Source organism: Hirundo rustica, chromosome 13 (assembly GCF_015227805.2).
Source record: "Hirundo rustica isolate bHirRus1 chromosome 13, bHirRus1.pri.v3, whole genome shotgun sequence".
Classification (NCBI taxonomy): Eukaryota; Metazoa; Chordata; class Aves; order Passeriformes; family Hirundinidae; genus Hirundo; species Hirundo rustica.
Genome location: NC_053462.1, coordinates 14363495 through 14383405, shown reverse-complemented (window position 1 = coordinate 14383405; position 19911 = coordinate 14363495). Strand labels below are relative to the sequence as shown.

Sequence of the window (19911 nt, the reverse complement as noted above, 5' to 3'; positions counted from 1 at the left end):
TTTGTCTCCTGGAGAGAGACCTGATTTTGCTTGCACATTGTGATACCCTCAGGAGAACTTCTCCCCTTTTCCCTGTTTTTCTCGCTTGTCATTACTATTTTCCTTCCAGTTTAAAAAACCGAAAGCGAAGGCGGGAATGAGTAAGCTTCTTGCTTCAAACCGAGGAGAAAAAAACTAAAAATCCAAACGGCACGGACACAACATGTCTCCTCCCGCTTCATTAATGCCGCCTCACGAAATGGCGCCTGCCTCTGCAGACAGCTGCCTCAAAACGCCCACGGCTCCTCGGGAAAACAGAAATGCAACTTCTTTTTGGTTGGTTTGTTTGTTTTTATTTTTCCCGCAAAGCTTTTATTTTTCTCTCTTCACATTCAGCCCCTCGGTACCTCCCGAGAGCCCTCCGCAAAGCCGAAACCTGACGAGGAGAGTTCCCGTTCGTAGAACGGCCTTTCCCCTCCGGCTTTCGGAGCCCCCCCGGCACTGCTCCCCACGCGGGCGTGCGTGTGGGGGGCTGTGGGCTCCAGCCCCTGCACACTGTAAATAAGTGTGCCGATTCAGCCGCTGTCGCCACGATCTTGTCTTTCCAGAATTTTCTCCCTCCGCTTCCCAAATATAAAAGGACTTTTTGTGCTGAACGCGGAGCGGGAGCGCTGACGGGCTCGGCGCGGGGCGCCATGTGGTATTTGGTTTCTCTACAGTAGATGTTTTTATAATGAAGGGGGAAGGGAAAGAAGGGAGCTGCTCCTACCAGCATGCCAATAATCTGTTGCAAAGGGCTGGAGCGCTCAGAGCCAATTAGTGCTCCAGTTAACCATTTAACTGCGGAAACAAAGCCAGTCCCGGGCACGCAGTCCGCGGGATTCGAGACAGAAAAGACGGTGTGGGCTCCCAGGGCATCGTGTTCGTACAGCCTTTTTTCACAGATGCATTTTTCCCCACTATGCTTTAATAATAAATACATTCGATAGAAAAACTGACCACCGAAACTCCCTTAGATCACAGCATGCAAAGGTGTAACAGCTATATCCTGCACACGTACACCACACCGTTTTAATAGAAGCTGGATGTGTTTCAGGATCAGCGCTAGTCTGTGGTGGAGCGATAAAAGCCATCACAGGAGATGCATTTCCCATGCGGATATCAGGTCCCTGCCACAGGAACAGCAAATCCATGCTGTCCATGGTGGGCTGGGAAGGGTCAGAGTGCTGCTCTGCCAAAGAGCGGATTGACTGTGTCACTGCAACATCTCCCAGCAATGCTGCTGTGGGTGGAAAAACACCGTAAGGTGGGACAAGCTCTAGGAAAGCAATGGCAGAGTCTGCCTCCCTCTAAATGTGATGTCTCCATCATCCAGACAGCATCCTGCACCACTCTTGTTTTTGCAACCCCTTAACCGCATCAGAACAAGACCAAAAAAAAAGAGAGAGAGAGAGAGAGAGAGAGAGAGAGTAAACGCTCTTTTTATATTCTGCAGTATAATTGTTATAAACCTTTAAAGCCCTGAGGCAGGCCAATTCGTGGCTTGTTGTGTGCCACTGAAGAAGTCAGGGAAGAAGACGCACAGGAATTCTCAGCCTCGATCTTTTTTTCTGGGGGCAAGTCTGAACATTGCCAGAGCACAGACAAATTAGTCCTAATGCACAGTAACCTGCTCCCGCTTGACCCAGCGGGTCAGTAAACCTATTTTTGTCCTGCTTTTTTATCCCATGACGTACCAGCGAATATTGGCTCAGACTCCCAGGGATGCCAGGAGATCCGGCAGAGTTTGTACAGCTCAATTAAGTGCCCAGGGTGCCAAAAGCAGGCTCTGTACCCCAGCTCAGAAGCCCTGGCAAGAAGCAGACTTCACATGCTTGGGAGGGGCCACAGCAGCACTGCAGATCTGCTCCCACCCCAAGCAAGCTCTGCAGTGCACATGAAAGGTTTATTCGAACATCACTACCTTCCCTAAAAGATGAAGTCGAATTTCCCTAGTCGCCATGGAGAAAGTCCAGTGCCTGTGAAAGTTGCAGGTTGCTCTGTCTGAAGTGCTGCGCCAAGGCTGACACTGTAACACATCTCACTTTTAAGCTCTAGGAAGGATTCTGACCAAAGTATAACTTTACATTCAAATTAAAAACACTGGGGACCAGAGGAGGAAACATATGGGTAAGAAACTAGCAGATTGTTTAAGCATGTGAGCTATCAAAGCACAGGCAATACAAAAGCTCTCTTGTTCCTGCTGCCGCCCACAGCTGCATTCACTAAATATATCCCAGGCTGAGAGCTGCATTTCTCCAGCCCTTCCTCAGCCCAATGGCGTTTGCACAAACACCACCCAGGTCCCTTGGGACTGGCAGTGAGGCAGCAGCGATGCCCTAGTTACAGACAGCATGAAGGACACGAGTGACTAATCATGTCTGCAACAGGGTGAAATTGTTACATCCCACCACACCTATTTTGGAGAGGGAGTCCATGCAGCTGATCCATATTTAACTTAAATCCATAGTGGTTTGTTCTCTGTGAGGATACATCCCATTCGTATGGCATAATCAGTTACTGGGAGATATTCCCCTCAGATGATGTTCAAAAAAAAAAAAACAACAGAAGAACAGCCACCGCTATAAAAAAAGAATTCACTGAATCCATCTCCTGGCAGATGCGGAGGAGAGTAATGGTCTCGGGGCCTTGCTGTCCCCCAGGGAGTTTTATCTTCCATCAAGTCCCTGTGGTGTACTGACTGAACATAACATACATACATTTGGGGAGGAGGGAAAAGATATGACTGAATTTCCGCAGGGCCGAGGTGCTCCCCCCATGACCTTCATTCCGCTCCTCGCATTTCTCCAATCCATACTTTACTCTCAAGGACACATCCTTTGGCCCGACACAACAGAACCTTGGTCCCAGCTGCAGCCTTGAGGCACTGCTGCAGTCACAGCAACAGGAGGAATACAGCAAATTCTATAGCAGATCAAATTGTGGCAGAAAAAAAGGAGTCATCTTGATGTCTTTCCTCACTTCCAAGCTGTGAACCAGCAGGGATTTTGACCCTCCTGGTCTCTGCTTCTTCCTTTCCTCACAGTTCCCCATTTCTTCAACACCTCCAGTTCCACTAGCAGCAAAGCAAATTTGACAGAATCTAGTCAATTTTTCAAGCTGTCTCATTTTAAGAAGTCAGTGGGAGCACACTATCTTGCAATCAAACCTCACAAGGAGGGAGAATTAAATATCTCATGCATGACCTTAATCCGTAGGATTTTGCAGATAGTTTCTCTTGTAATCTCAATACCCGGAGCTTATTACGCATTCAAAATGTATCTGTAGCCCCGGAACATTTTGCAACAAAAGGAATTCAATTTCATTTTGATATAATTATGCAGTCACACTAGTCACATGCTTGCTATGGAATAAATATAAATACTGGGCTTTTGGGAATAACTTGCAGATTTACAGTGTTAAAAAAAAAAAAAAAAATCCAACCAACAACCCAAGAATGAAGCCATCTATTATATATGGAAAAAAGATCAGGTTTAGATGTCAAATTGCAGTCGAGAAAAATGGCACAATTATGTATGAAGTCTTTTATATATTTTTTCAATCTGCAAAAACATAAAAGAAAGAACTGAAACTGATACTTAAGCATTTACATAAAGAACTGAAACTGATACTTAAGCATTTGCATAAAGTAAGGACTTCATTTTCTAAAGTAGGAATATAATTTAAGGCATTTAAAAACCTTTGAAATCAGATAATTCATTCGCAAAATGGCCACAGGTCCCTAAGCTGAAATCGCTGAAAGCTAGAAAAGTTAGAAAACTGTGCTCTGGGTTTCGTGTCTTTCTAGCACATTTTTTCTCTCTCTGCTTTTCTTGCCTTCCTGAAACAAAATGACCTCAAAGACTGTTCTAATTTTGTTGTTGAAAATTGCCTCTTTTAATTAGAGACATTGCTGTTCAAGAGCCACATCCCACTGCACTGGTGGTGCTGGAAACCAGCCTCGCTCACTGGGGACTGGCTGGGGGTTTGCCTGCTCTGATCTCCTATGGTCTTCAGGATCCTCTGGATTTTGGACCACACGTGGGAAGATGTAGTCTCATCTCTGTGCTTTTGAGAAGGGAATACAGAATGTGAAACCAGATATTAAACCTGAGCCCCAGAGAAGCCACAGGAGAGTGAGTTACCTTCAACAGTGCTGCAGTTCTAAAAGCAAACAGAGCCATAAAGGGTTGGGATGGACGGTTCCGTTCCTCAAAGAAGGCAGTGACTCACCCACATTCCTAACTGCACAAACAAGGGAGGCAAGCCCTCCTCTGGCAGTTAGGAACCTCCACATTTTCCTGTGTGGAGCAAATCCCAAGCAAAGGCAGCTGTGGTGGTGTGTTGCAGCAGACAGGGTAGATGTATTTTGGAAAGGCACCCTCTTTTGCACACTTCTGTGTTTATATGCCTTCTTAAAAAAACCCAAAGAATTCCCAAGTACTGCTTGTCACTTCTGAAAACACACTGAAAAGGAGAAGGGCTACTACTAACAACCGGTTTTTAAGAGCCAAACCCATCTTTTCTTAGATATGTTTTTTTAATACTAAGAGGCAGTAGTCTACTTTAAAAATCCAAACAAACAAAAATCAATCCAAGGACAGATAAAACAAGTCCGAAAGTTCACTGAGCAGAGAGCCAAGCAGTGTATAACGTGGATAAGGTGCTGTTTCTAACCATCAGGTTACCCATATGGTAAAATTTGACGTAGGGGTGTGGAAACTCACCCTCCCAGACGTCTGCTCAGTCATTCCCATCAGTCAAGGCACACTTCACTAAAGGAGGACAAGCATATTCCAGGTGACGGATGGCATGCAGCCAAGCTGCTAAACGTGCCCTGCTCCACCCTTCCTGCATGGCTCTCCCGGAGGTGGAGAACGCTGTGTAGGTCCCCAGATGGTCGGGGCACCAACCCAGCTGCTGGGTGGTAGCAACCGAGCCCTCAGCAACAGGGATGAGAAGGACGTGGCAGAAAGGCTGGGTGTGAGGAAACAGGACCAAAAAGGAGCCCAGAAAGCAGAGAACATGGCTGATTTGAGAGAGAAACTGCAGGAAACAAACATCCCTTAACTGTAAACCTCAGAGAGGTTGTGGTTAGGAGACACAAGTGTCAGGGTGACAGGGCTGCAGGGAGGGCTGTGTCTGTGCCCAGAAGAGATGCCTCAAAGCCACGATCCAAGTGGAGCTCCCCAAGGAGTGGGGCTGGGTAGGTGGTCCCCTGCGTAGCTGTGCCAGGGTGAGGTTTGTTCAGCTGTGCAATCAGGATGCCTTGCACAAAATTCCCCTCTGGCTGCATACTCTGTGAAGCAGAATTAAGGCTGATGCTCAGCCTGTTCCACTTTATACCAAATATTTTAATTCTCAGATTTCCAGTGGTAGACAGACACACCAAAGTCATCTTCATTCATTCGTCCTGGGGAGCAGCTCCTGAGGGCTCTTGGAGCTGCTGCAGAAGGAAAGTGGCAGCATTACGTGTGTGGGGGGAACTTGTAGGGTGGCACACTTGTTTGACAGCTACCAGTGTAGTTTGTCTGCTGATGCTGGGAGAGACCTTGGCAGCATGGGCTGCTAGCAGGAGCACAGAACTCTTGTTAATGGCAAGTATCAAGCCTCAAACAGATAAAATAAGCTATCCTGGAGCTGAAGCCATGCTCGAGACGTCATGGAAACGCCTGTTGCACTGATGCTGCTAAGCCCCAGCAGCAAGCAGGGACAGCACACAGACCTGCTCCTCCTGCTGCTGCAGATTATGCTGGCAGCATTTGAAATATTTTAGGCATTTCAGACTACTCCCCTGTCAGGACTCCGGATTTTACATTTTAAAAATAATAATAATAATAATAGCCTGCTTATCAAGTTGCAGAACAACAGTGATCCTTCTGGTTCATTAGGTGGAAAGAAAAAAGACCGGGGGAGGATTTTGCTGACAGTACTTCCACCTTGATTAAGTGACTGTTATGATTAGAGCAACAGCAAACAAACATCACGAGCTCATTACAAAATATTTCCTTGTGCAAAGGAAGAGAAACCACCACAAGAGATGGACTCTACGCGTATTATTATTATTATTATTATTATTATTATTATTATTATTATTATTATTAATTCTACTACTACTGAGCATTTTGGCTGGCTCGTGCTGTTTGGAAAGCCCGGATCTGCCAGGCTGCTTGAGAAAAGCAGCATTTGTCCCCGGCTTTCGGCATGAAAACGCAACTCAAATCCCTTCTCGGGAACAAAGGTGCTTCCCGGGAGCCTGGCGTGCTGCCGGCATGCCGAGCGCGTAGCCAGGCAACGGCAGCCGGATTGGGGCTTGCGCCTCGCCCGCGATGCTCCAGCCTCCACAAACAATTCTTGCCACGTAGACGGGACCGTGCAGGGTAATGGAAAATTACTGCAGGCTCTTTTTTCTTAAAGGGCGAGCACCGCCGCTGGCGGGGAAGGCTGCTCCGCGTCCCGCTCGCCAGCGCGCCTCCGGGTCAGCCCGCGTTTCCTGCAGTGCGTCACGGCGCCGGGGCATTAATACAATGAAATATCATTTGTATGCTATTCCAGCCGGCTGCGGGCATCAGGAGCGTAAAGCAGCGAGCTGAGCTGCGAGGGAACGGGGAGCGGATCGGCCGGAGCTGAACAACCGCGGGCTGCCGTTCTCCAGCCGCTCTCGACGCGGCTCGAACACGGCAACCTTTAGTTCGTGCGGGCTGCGGGCTGATGCCAAAATAACCCTCCTGCGCTTGGCAGGCGCTGTGCTTTAACAACTGCCCGCCACATTCCTGCCTGCAAGGCTGTAGGAAAAAATAATAATAATACCCTTAAAGAAATAGCAAACTTTGGCTGTGGTTAAGCTGCTATCAGGACAACAGTAATTAAAATAGTAATAATAATAATAATAATAATAATAATAATAGTAACAACAACCATGTTTGCCCCCATTTCTGGTGTAAAAGAGTTTTTAGTTAATAAGAGAGCATTGTGCTAACCTAGCTTTTAATACCAAGCCAAAAAGCCATGCAAATAGCTACAGGAGCACCAAACAGTTCAAGCCACTGCACCTCTGAAAATCAGAGCTATGCAGACTCGCTGGTGGGGCAGGGCAGGATCTGCCCCCGGAGCACAACAGGAGCTGCTCAACAAGACAACACAGCCCCAAACAGTGCTCTTCCCAGTCTTCAAAAGTAGCTCCTGTATCCCATACAAGTTTCATTTTGTCTCCTGCAGGAGCAGATCACACTGCCTGCTCTTGGCATACCTATAGGGAACTGTGTCCATCCTTTAGCAAAAAGAGAAATGCAGACCTGCTGCTCTTGCTTTTACCTTTTTGCTCACTGCATGCAGCTCCTGGTGGCCCTGGTGTGGCCCAGGATCACAGATGTTGCATGCCAGACTGGTTCTAGGTCAGCTCCTGCAGCAACAGCGCTTTTGTTCTTCCCTATCTTCATGTATTAACTCGCCTGTTTTTTCTCAGATAAGCACTGGTTAAAGCCTCAACCCAAATCTTTTTTTTCACTCTGTTGTAGCCAGCAAATGAAAACAAAGCCCCTGCACCAAGTTGCGGGACTACTTTGTAATAGAAACTTCCTCTCTCTTAAATAGAAACCTTTGTTGTGAAGCTGTTTTCATTGCAAGCTCCACAGGGAAAGTCATTATATTTAATAGAGGTTGACCTCATTTTGTAGTCCTCGATATTAAACCTTATAAGAGGGAAACGTAATTAGAAGCGGTGAGTTCTCAACAAAGACACACAGTACTTGTTGCTGTTTCCTTCTTACCTAAGGATTAATTTAATATGGTTCGGAAAGAGTAACTTGAAGCAGCTTTGGGCAGATAAGTGAACTCAAAGTAAAACGCAAAGATCTGGTTTCCAAGAAGCTTTTTACAAGCTGTACGGAGAAGTGAAATAAAACCCTCCAGCAGCACACAAGGCTTTCTGCAGAGCCTCCCTGGAATAGCTGCAAACCTGCATTTCGGTGAAAGCCAATCTTGGTCGGGGGCGGGCTGGGGTTACCTAAAGACATCTTGCAGAGAGGCACAGAGGGCCCGTGGTCAGGCACGGACCTGCCTGTGTGGCAGCCTCTACTTGGCTGGAGGGAATTGAACGAATTTTCTACTGCATTTCCAAGTCTGCGCTCTGAAACAAAGAAAGCAAAAGGGTTTTCATCTAAGTCAACACAGACAAGGGAGGGAATGCAAAGATGCCCCAGCTTTGTTAGGTTTGCTAATGCAACCTGGGTTTCCACACAGTGGACACTGTTGTCACAGCATAATGGGTAAACTCAGCACTGGCCACCATTAAATAAACACTTTTTCCCCAGAAAGGGAGGGCAAGGCAGTGAACGATGTGCTGCACTGTGCCATGGCTCCACTAAGCACAACCGTGCCTTGGGGCTCTTCACCTTAATGTGGTTTGAGTTTAAAACATCCCTTCACAGCCTGCATTTCAAGTAACCCCATCACTTTTCCAAACTACAGAAGTTCGCTTGAAATACACAATTTCAATTCATTTTCCCAGCTCTTGTGGTAGCCCCACTGCTCTCCCACCTCCTGAGCATCCCTTGCATTCCCAGTGCTCTGAATCCTGCTGGAGAAGTATCACCTCCCTGCTGAAACACTCATTATGTAAAAAGAACAATTTATTGTTGAAAGACCCATGCTTCCTTAAACTTCCCTTTAGATTCTGTGGTTTGAATGATTGTCTCTACTTCAGCAACCCTGAGAACTTGCTGATTTTTGCGCAGTTCTCCCCTCTGCAAACAGATGACTGCTTTAAACTCAGTTTTGGACTTGCTTTCCTGAACAATCAGATAAATGGTGATGTCCCCAGCCGAAGCACTTTCACATGGTGTCAAACAGAAGCTTTTTTTTCCTGTAACCCAGCTCTCCTGGGTCTGTGCTGTGTGGAGCAAGGTGGTTGCTGCCCACACCTGCAGTGGGTTTGCTCTGCCCTATGGTTTGTGACACAACGTGCATCCCAACGGGAGGAAAGAAAAAGGCAGCTCCTCCAAAAACATCACCAGAAACTCCCTGAAGCCCACAGCATCATGGCTTAAAGCACCCAGCCATTGTTCCTCCTCACTGGGAACCAATTTCCACTCCACACAAACAAAAGGCATCACAGTCATGAAAAATATGTGAGGAAGCCAAGACTGGGACCACAGCAGCCTGGGACAGTCCTGGATGTGCGGGCTGTGGTGCTGGGAGGACATTTGGTGGCCAGCAGCTCTCCTTGGGGACAGAAGGACGCAGCATAGATAAGACACCTTTACCCTTGTACCCTATTGGCCTCCACCCTCAGCAAGGCCAGGATTATTCCAGTTTAGCTGGTTTTTCCTGCCTCCTATTTTAGATGTAGAGTGTTATTAAACCACACCCAACAATTCCCACCACACCTCAAGCAATTAACCCATGGCAGTGCTACCTGGGGAAGCCCTGGACAATGTCCTGGGACTCCCATAAAGCTGAGAGCAATTTTGCCACCCGTTCAGTGTGAAGAAGGCTGGGCTTTTTGCATTTATTTTTAGAGCAGTAAGTTATTTTCAAAGAGCCTTTCTGTCAGGCTTAGCCGCATATGAGCTGCCAAATGAGCTCCTCCAGCTCTGTAGGCACCATTAGCAGGGCTGCCCTCTGCTGAAGTGATGTCAGCATTTCCATTACAGCACCTTTCCCCTCCTCCAGGCCCTTTATAAGTAGGACATAAAAATCCAGTTCTGGCAGAAACACTCGAGCCAACAAGGAAAGCAGTCACCACCTCAACCTGATCCTTGCTAAACTTATCTGGCTGGGTGGAGAAAGCAGGGATTTAAAACTTATTTTCTCCCTCCCACGCCTAAATCATGAATTTTAAAATCCAGCTGTATTCTGTATTGCACTCAAATTACTCACAGGGAATTTTTTTTTTTTTTTTTTTGAAAGCCAAACTCTCGATTAAAAGTTTCCATTGTCAGTCCTACTAATGAAGGCCACAGTTGATACTAATTTTAATTGGGCACAAATCCATTGTAGTGTTAAGGGAAAGAGACTGATGTCCGTCTCACCGCCCCTGGTGACCCACAGCCACCCAGGGTGCCGGGACAGGAATTAATTTAGCTGACGACTCACCAGGAGCTTCCAGCCAGCTCAGCCCTGGCTGAAACCACCCGACAGCAGAGCAGGGGCACTGCAGGTTCGGGACACAACAGATGGGGCTGGAGGGGGAAGCAGGAGTGCTCATGGAACATGTTTTTTCAATAGCTGGCTTCTACATCCGCTGCTGCTCAAGGACAAAACAGCCCCTTCTCTTGTGGAGATGCTATCGAGTGGCCATGCCGTCAGCCAGGCTGATGGATTCATCCAGGCTCAAACTCCATCTTTTTCCTTTTTTCTTCACTTTTCAGTTGGATCAGTTCCATAAGCACAAGAGCCAGCACACAGTGGAGATAGGGGACTGAGGCAGAAGAGTGCAAGATGTCTGCAGCCAGCAGCACCAAGGACTTGGGGAAGTTTGTCTCTCTGAATCCAGCACGCAGCACACAGTTGTGCACCATGAAATCAGCAGGTGAAGAGAAAGAGCCCATGGCCTTCTCTGCACTGCCACCACAGATGTTAGAGGAACTGCAGGAAGATGACCTGTAAGAGGGAGCCTACCAACTCTTCCGCTCTTAAAAAGAAGTTACCCCACTTCTGGTTTCAATATTTACACATTTTCTAAGCTCAGCATGTATTCCTGTTACCCCAGAAAAGACCAAGCCTGGAAACAGGTCAGCCAACAGGAACTTGTTCTGGTGTAACAATATCTGCAGCTCCAGACTTGCTGAGGTTGTTTGGGAGATGCAGAAGGTAGAGGTTCTGTGGAGTCAGGTGAGACAGCAGCCAGTCCAGTCCAGCCCAGCCCTGCCGTCCTGCTTTTCTGGGAAGGGAATGCTGCGCCGCACATTCTGGCAGTGCTGGCTAAAACACTTTAAGCTCCAATGCCACATCCAACCACCCCTGAAAGATGTGTTTTAGAACTGAAGAGCCGTTTCTGTGTGTCTCCTGAAAACTCCTTCTCCCCCTTGACCCCCAGACAGTCGGGGTGGGAAGCCTGTGAGCCCAGTGGCCATCTGCCATCCTGCGGGAGGCAGCTGCCTTTCAGCCCACTCATTAGCGTGCGTGTCATCACACCCCACACTCTCTGCTTGCTGTGGGGAGGGATTCTTTTTCACAGTGGAGTCTAGTAATACAGGACACAGATTGACAGGAAATGAGGCTTTGCTTCCTGCTCATGGAGAATCATGGCCTGTTTGTGTGATTAATTCTGGAGGAATATGCTAACGGGTGCACATTCCACTGTGTCCATTATGTGCAGGACACACATAATGCCAAACTAGCACCCCTGAGAACACTTGAAAGGGGGAAAACTGGTATTTTGGATTCTGTGCTCCACCTCAAGCCCCCAGCAGGCTGGGTCAAACTTCGGTACCCCAGTCTTACCCTGCTGTCAGCATGGCTGTGCTGGTGAATGCCAGCACCGTGGCTTCTCCTTTTCCACACAGGAACTGCATTTTCCTCTGTGCCACCCTCTGCAGTGCACGGGGCATTTGGCAAAGCTTTGCTATGACTTGCACCTAGCTAAAATTCCAGCTCCCCAGGGAAGAATGACACATTATCCCAAGTAAACAAAAACCCTTTCATGGAGAAATGAATGTCAATACCAAAGGTGGGTGAGAGATTAAAATAGTGCTCAGAGGACACTGGGTTTCCCTGGGGATTTTGATTTCACCTCTGATGCTGTGGTTTGGCTCAGCACTGGAATTTATTCCTGTTAAATATGTACCCAATGAGACCAGTGACCTCCTGGGAGAGTTGCATCAGTTTTCATCCCAGCAGTTCCAGCTTCAGTTAGAGTTTCCATTAAAGAACTGGTAAATATGTGGCCCACTGGTCCCATTTCCTTCTAGCTGGGTCTGGGACTGCTCCAGCCCCTAAACCTTTACCTGCTGCTTGCTGGGGAGATTTGCACAGGCAGGTCCACAACCCAGTCCTGTCGCCACTGTGAAATGCTGAGGCCCCCTGGGTGCCTCACGGAAGTAACTATGAAATTCAGAAAGATTAAATCAGTCCTGAAATGTCATTTCTCTGCCATGAACTTTGTGCCCAAAGCTGAGAGGTGAATATCGCTCTGCTACGCTGAGAAACAAAACAAACCCTATGGTTTTCCCCATCTGTTTATGAGAGTGAAATGTAAGTCATGGCTTTAAGGCATGTATTGTAGGCTTTCTTCTTTAAATACATAAATATTTTATCAGTGAATATTCTGTTTCAGCAGTCAGGCATGAGCTCACTCCAAAGGCTGTTGCAATTGCAGGTTGTTGCAATTTTGAGTTAAGCAGTCATTTGGATTGTGCAATTTCCTGGTGTTTGAGAATATCTCAACAGAGAAGAAACAACGGAAAATGAAAAATGTTGTTTTCTTAATCAAATCAATACCAGTAGACTTAAATCCTCCCTGTTCTGAACCAAGGATAAGGATTTTTTTCAAGGATTTTCTTCTTAAAAAGGAGAAGAAAGAAGATCTGCTTGTCTGGCAATGTTTTCTGTCCAGCACTAACCACAACAGGACACAAACATCTGGTATATAGGGAGAGGCCAGACCTGAAACCCAGCCAAAACCAACACAGAGTGTGAAGAGGAACTACATTTTTGCCATGTACTGCAGTAAATTGGAAATGAAACTTTACTATTGCCAAGGAAAAAAAAAAAAAAAAAGTAATGAAAGGGCTGCTAGAACCTGCCTTATTCAGTGTGTTAATATCCAGGAGAATTAAACTACATCAGATATTCAAATTAAATATTCAGGATGAAATAAAGGAAAAAATATAAGGTAAATACAGGTAAGTTTCCACAGATCAATTTGGGGATTCCAGAGGACAAAGGTAGGAGAGCCCTATTTTACCACCCAGTAGGAGCAGTGTGAAGTCCTCAAATCTGAGACCTGCTACATCAAACCCTAATCAATTTTAACACCCCTAAATCAAACCCTAATCCACTCTAATGACCCTAAATGGAACCCTAATCCACTTTAACACTCTGCCACTCTGGCATTGCCCTTATCAGTGACTGGAGCTAAATCCCACCCACACCCATTCCCAGCAAAGCCAAGGGAGCACATTGGGGAGAGTGATAAAAAGGCTCCACTCTGGAATTTATGGAGAGCAGCTCTGCGAGAAGGGCTTGGGGGTGCTGCTGGGTGTGAGACTGGACGTGAGAGGATGGACATGACCCGGCCATGTGTGCTGGTAGCCCACAAAGCCAAACGTGTCCTGGCCTGCATCCAGAGGAGGGTGGGCAGCAGGGCAGGGAGGGGATTCTGCCCCTCTCTTCCTCTCTGGTCAAACCCCACCTGCAGAGCTGCCTCCAGCGCTGGGGCCCAGCACGGGAAGGACATGGAGGAGACAGAGATGCTGACAGGGATGAAATACCTCTGCTCTGGGGACAGAGAGAGAGAGAGAGAGTTGGGGATGTTCAGCCTGGAGGAAGCTTCGGGGAGACCTTAGAGCCCCTTCCAGTACCTAAAGAGGCTCACGAGAAAGATGGGAACCAACCTTTTAGCAGGGCCTGTCGGGATAGGAGAAGGGAGAATGGTTTTCAGCTGTAGGAAGGTGGATTTACATTAGCTGTAAGGAAGGTTTTTTATAACGAGCGTGGAGAAACTGGCGCAAGTTGCCCGTAGAGACGGTGCGTGCCCCATCCCTGGAAACACTAAAGGCCAGGCTGGATGGGGTTTTGAGCAGCCTGGTGCTGTGGAAGGTGTCCCAGCCCATGAAAGCTTCCTTGCAACGCAAACCACCCGTGATTCTGTGGTTCGGAGCGGGGGCAGCTCCGCGGGAGCCGCGGCATTCCCGGGACGCGGCGCCTCCATCGCTCCCTCCCTCTCCCGCTGGAGAGCTGCTGCTGCCCCCGCGCGGGCCGGGCCCGGGAGAGCAGAACCGAGCATCGCCGCTCCCGCCGGGACCGCCCGGAGCCCAGGGCGGGGCCCGAGACCGCCTGAAAGCTGTGTCTGTAAGCTCCGGCCTCGGAGAGCTCAAGGACATAAGGATCCAGCTATCTAGCTAACTATCCAGCTATCTATCCAGCTCTCTCTCCGTTTCCTACCTCCCTGACCACCAGAGCGGCATGTTATCCCCTTCCCTTCCCTTCCCTTCCCTTCCCTTCCCTTCCCTTCCCTTCCCTTCCCTTCCCTTCCCTTCCCTTCCCTTCCCTTCCCTTCCCTTCCCTTCCCTTCCCTTCCCTTCCCTTCCCTTCCCTTCCCTTCCCTTCCCTTCCCTTCCCTTCCCTTCCCTTCCCTTCCCTTCCCTTCCCTTCCCTTCCCTTCCCTTCCCTTCCCTTCCCTTCCCTTCCCTTCCCTTCCCTTCCCTTCCCTTCCCTTCCCTTCCCTTTTAGATCAGAAGGGCAACAATACTTTCATCTGATCCAATTTTCAATTTTTTTTTTTTTTAATAGGAAACTCGGTGTCACTGTGGCTGTCTTGCACAGCTTTTTGCATTCTGTAAACTTCTTGAAATAAGGGAAATTTTCCCACCTGCAGCTCTCTAAGGGATGTGACAAGTGTGCTCTCCCTCAAAGGATGCCAAGCTCCTCCAAAAACTGTTGTGTTTAAGCGGGTGTGTTATTTCTTCTTGGACCAAATGAACGCACATCCCACATGGAAGCTCGTTTTACTATTAGTTTTATAGGGTGTCACTAGATATATAACCCCAAATCACTGCAGTTAAACAGCCTGTGAAATTCCTGCACGCCTGTGAGAGAACACATGAGGACAAAATGGTGAGCACCGCTTTTCCCTGGCATTTTTAATGCCTGCAGCAAGCGTTGGTTCCCCAGCAGTCGGTGCAGAGAGAGCTCCCTCTCCTGCTGAAAATTCTCTTTAGCCCCTGTCCACCGAGCATTTACAGGGATCAGGCCCGTGACAAGGGGAGATGCCATAAATAGGAACATTTAAGTGGACACAGACACACAGCACCGATAGTTTTGTTCACCTCCTGTATTATTTGCAAGAGAAAAGGTCATTTTTGTGATTGTTTTTTTTTCCCCTACTGCAGAGAGACTATCCCTGTCAACAGAAATCATCCAGCATGCAAACAATTCATCCGAGAGCCTGTCACTTCACTAAAAAAAAAGCTCAAATGCCCTGGAATAATCATATTGTCTGCTGCAAAGGGTCAGTAATCTGACACTTTTAGCAGGTGAGATGCTCCTGTCCGCAGGCAGGTGACCCCGTGCAGCGCTGAGGCACCAGGTTTGCACTGCGAACTGCAGCTGACACAGGGAGGATTTTCCAGGAGCATCCACGTCCAATCTCATCCAGAGTTTGCACTGTGTACAAATGTCCCCTATAAATAGGGCAAATGCTCATAATAGGTGGCAAAGTGAGTGGGATTTCAGAGCAGCTGGAGAAATAATTGAGCCTGCGTGGAATGGCTGTGTTCTACCAGGCTGCACCAGCAATTTCAACCGGCTGTTTATACTCCTCTGAAGACTTTGCTATTTCCCACTTTTCTTTTAATTTGACCTGATTTTTAATTAATAATCCTGGTTTTATAAAACTGGAGGTGTTGACATATGGAACATTTTAAAAAGCTCTCTTTTCCAAGTGTCAGAACCCCCTCCAGCTTGCCAAAACACGGCCATGGGTGTAAATCCTCCTCGATAAAGAGGAGGAGTTCAGAACAGCAACTTGGGGATAGCAACAGAGCGGATTGTAACACAAGGTTGTCACTTCCCAGGGACATCAATAAGGAAAAGAAGGAGCCAGTGACAGTAACTGAATCAGGCTGGAAGGAAAATTGGTTGATTTTTGGTGTGAATCAGCAGCTCTCTGCCTCCAGGATGCAGCTCAACCCTCCGGGCTATCTCTGCCGCAATGTACAACAAAACACAGAGATTTGAGAGTCCTTGAGCAGGCCTGAATGCTCAGGGCATGCAGAGAGGGTCTCATTGCTGCAGTGCAGAGTGAGATGCAATGCCCCAGATCTCACCAGGGCTTCTACTCATCTTCGCTCATCTGAACCTCATCCAAAAAATCCAAAGCTCTCAGCTCCCTCAAGGCCTCTGCTGCCCTGCTCCGTGACCACAGCTAGCTTGTCCTCTGGGTAAATCCGTGCTGTAGGAAGTATTTTCCATGGATTTAACAGATGGGTGAGCTGAGATGGGGGATGAAGTGTCGTTTGGGGCAGAAGTGGAAAGGGAGGTTTGTCATCCCACTCCTCCTCCACCATGACCACCCGCTCCATCCGCTGACACTTCAGCACACGATGCCACTCCCAGTGTGACTCCGATTAGTCTGCAGAGTGCTGTGTGTTGATGTTGTGGTTTGATACTTGGAGAGCTCTGTGAAGATATTTAATTAGACAAAATTAATTCCTTTGGGAGCAACCTTCTGGCATCATTTTGGAAAGTGCTATGAAGCTTCTGTTGTTCTGACACTTGGTAAAAATTGGCATTAGCCATTACCTAATTTATTTTTGAAAGGACAATCAAACCACATTGCTTCCCAGGTCGAATGGGAGCTGTGACCTGCCTGCCAGCAGTTCTATGAGAACATGAAGTGCCAGACCTCCTCACCAGAAGTCACTTCCCACAGCTGTTGTCACCCTGAAATGTCTCCCTTCTGCCTGAGTGGTGAAGTCCTTTGGCCTCTTTCTTCCTGTCCCTTTTTTGACACCTTCACAGTGATTGTGGGGTCTGATGATGACAGGACAGACGTGGTAGGAAGGGGGAGCATCAGTGGTGACCTTGCTGGCCAGCTCTGCAAGGTGACATCCCTTAGAGGCACCCGATGGGGAGTGGGCAGTGAATGGGTGCCCCTCTCCCTCTCTGCCTTCTCCTGCAGTCACACAGGGATACCGGAATTTCTTGTGGGACCATCTGCTGCTAATTCTGCAAACCTCCTACACATAAGGGCCCAGAAGGGCAAAGTCTTAACATAATTAAACTTCAGGGGCTGCAGAGGTCTCTGGCTGCACCTGGTTTGGGGCAAGGAGGGAAATGGTAGAGGCTGGAAGTACCGTGCAAAACACACTTTAGCATGGAACAATCCCTGTAAGCCTCTTCCCTTTCACACTGCACCCATGAGGCTCTGGCTGCTTGGGCCCAGTTACATCGTGGAAGAGACTTTTGGTGTTAGTGGTTGGCAGAAGGGCTGTGTCAAACTGTATATCCCCTCACCAGAAACCACTTCCTGGATACCCATTTTCCATCCCAGCTTCCAGTCCCCTCCTCTTCTCCCTCCAGGCTTCCACATGGGTTTCTCAGCATCTTGTCCATCAATGTCTGTGCAAAATTTTGTCATTTTGAGTATTTGCTGTGGGTCTGTGTGCTCACACTGGGACAGAACATTCCATGGCTGCCTTGGAAGAAGTGGGGGCTGCAGCAGCACCAAAAGGGATGGTGGTTAGCCCTCTCCTGACATAGCTTGAGCAATGCAGCAGCACAAAGGGATGCACAGCATGATGTCCATTTTGGTCCCTCTCCTCACTTCTTTTAAATTGCCTCCTTAAAAAATCCACTTATAAAAGAAGAAGGAATCTATAGTTAAACACTTAATTAGGGGATGTGTGCAGAGTGCTCTGCAAATGGGATGGTACCAGAGTGTGCTGCACATTTGCCATTTAAATATAGCTGTATACACACCCTCGGCCTCCTGAACGGCTGAAACCCTCCTACTAGCAGGTGATCACAAGCCTTTCTATAATTGAAATGAAGTTAATCCTGACAAAAACGTAGCAGCAGCTGCTGTGAAAGCTGTGGCTGCTCTCCAAGTATTTCTTACATTCCCCTGATCTGTATATTAAAGCGAGACTGATTGCGGTGCTGCACAATCCTGCCACAGAGTGTTTCTTACAAGGGAGCTGCTGTGGTTTAGATTTAAGGGCTTCGTTGTATTTTTCATAAGAATGCTTTTCTCTTGCGTGATGATTGTCACACAAGGATCTGAGTTGCTCAGATATTAATTACTTAGGGCTCGCAACAATACACTAAAGTAAAAGGTAAATACAGATACTGCCTCTCCTTCTCCTGTACACGCTATAGAGATATACATGGGTGTTGCCTGAGCGGTGGGATGAAGAAGCAGAGCTGATTTTGGAGGTAAAGCGAGCTGCCAGCCCAGAGGATGTGTGCAGGATGCTGAGAGGAGACAGCAGCCAGCTGGAACATATGAGAAATGACTGTAGCTGCCCTCCTAATTTAACCTTCATGCCACAAATCTCTGCCTGAATCCCAATGTGCTGTGGAGGAACGGGACAAGGAGCAGCTCTTTCTGTAATTCCTGATTTCCCACCGCTGTTGATTTTTCACTGTCTGCCCTGGCTCCTTTGAGTCCTTTCCTCCTCTCCTGGTCCCTGGATCTCCCTGGGCTTTGCTGAGCGGTACGTGGCATTCACGCAGCACAAGCAGCGAGCAGCCATCAAACAACTTCTCTGGCAAGGAACAATGTCACGACCTCAAAGCCGAGCAAACCCCAGCCGCAAAAATCCGGGGGCAGCGTGGCTCAGCGAGCGTGTGAGGAGGCTTGTGCCGAGCAGCACTGAGCGAGGGGTTCCAGCCCCCCGAAATCCTCTTTGTGCAGCCACCGGCGTCAGGGCGCCTCACCCGGGAGAGCGCTAAACCGGGACCGATTTGCGGTGGATTTCAGGGCAGAGTTGGACTCGGCCTTCCCATCTGCTGTGCTATGGCTGCTTTATGGCTTCGGCTCCCAGCACGGAAAATATTAACTCAATCTTATTCAAACTACTCCTTCGCCCCGAGCTAGCCGAGGCGCACGCTCGCGTTGGCAGTGTGACATCCCAGGCTGTTTGAAGGGCAGGACAGAAGATGGTGCTGCCGAGCCAACGGATTTTAACAAGAAAACTTCCTGGAGCCGATGGTGTTTTTTTTGGTTTTTTGGTTTTTTTTTTTTTTTTGACAGCTCCTGTTCCAAAATAATCTTTGTTTAAACTAAAGAGTTGTCAAGGAGATAAGTTTAAGCAGCACATGAGCTACAGAGAAACATCCCACAGCAAGATCAGGAGCAGATGTGGTGAAATATTGATGGACCGGGGTCCCTAATTACCTCTCCTACTGAGGAGCCGCCTTGAAATCTGGAGCCTTCCTGCTTTGTATGCGGCACGGTTGGGATAAAGCGATGGGATCCCTTGCAGAGCTACATGGGCAATTGGGCTGGGATGTCTGTGGCTAATGAACAGGCGTCAGCCTTGTGGGAGCTAATGAAATGTTCAGTACAAAATGTGTCACCTCCAGGTACCGTCTGTGCCTCGCTCCTGGAGTTTAATCCTCTTCCCTGCCTCTGCCTGGGCAGCCGCGCTCCCTGTTTACCGAATCTTCTCCGTGTCAAACAACACGGGCAGCAGAAAGAACAAAAAGTGCCTTTGATCATCAAACTGGGAGAAATGGTGTGAAGCTCTTAGGCTTTGCTTTTGTTTTTATATATATACATATATATATATATGTGTGTGTGTGTTTATTATTATTATTATTATTTTTTAAGTAAGACTTCTGTTACCCCAAAAAGGCAAATAATTTCCATCCATAGTGCTGGCTGCTTATTTTTAATAAGGAAACTTTAGCTCAAACCGAGAACAGGTATAGGATACTGGTGTATGTTTCACATCCAGGGTACCCTCGTGCTTCACAGTTCACCTGCCTGGGAATTTCAGTGGTTTGGTGGAAAGAAACGCCCTAATTTCAGATGCCTTTTCTAAAACTGATTTACTTGGCAGCTGTAAACAAAGTGGCTGTAAAAGAAAGAGCTGTTTCCTGGTATTTAATTTCTAACTCTCATGGCACCCGTAAATGCAACTGAGCACAGGGTGCTGAGCATCTAAAGCACAGTGGGACCATGTTCTGCTTTGTCCCTTCTAGCAGCCCCATGCTTGGTGAAGT

General features: G+C 47.9%; 1 protein-coding gene across 4 annotated transcripts in view; it reads right to left on the bottom strand.

Annotated features, from left to right (window-relative positions):
• CHD2 (chromodomain helicase DNA binding protein 2) overlaps positions 1 to 7402 on the bottom strand; it is an 86675-nt gene extending 79273 nt beyond the window's left edge. The window contains exon 1 of one of the 4 annotated variants that reach the window (XM_040077071.2): positions 7333 to 7402. The gene's annotated coding sequence lies outside the window, so the exon portion shown is untranslated. Of the gene's footprint in view, positions 1 to 2434; positions 2540 to 4163; positions 4231 to 4745; positions 4877 to 7332 lie in introns of those variants that run through there. The other 3 variants (XM_040077074.2, XM_040077069.2, XM_040077072.2) reach the window with 3 other exon arrangements.
• Between the last annotated feature and the right edge of the window lie 12509 nt (positions 7403 to 19911).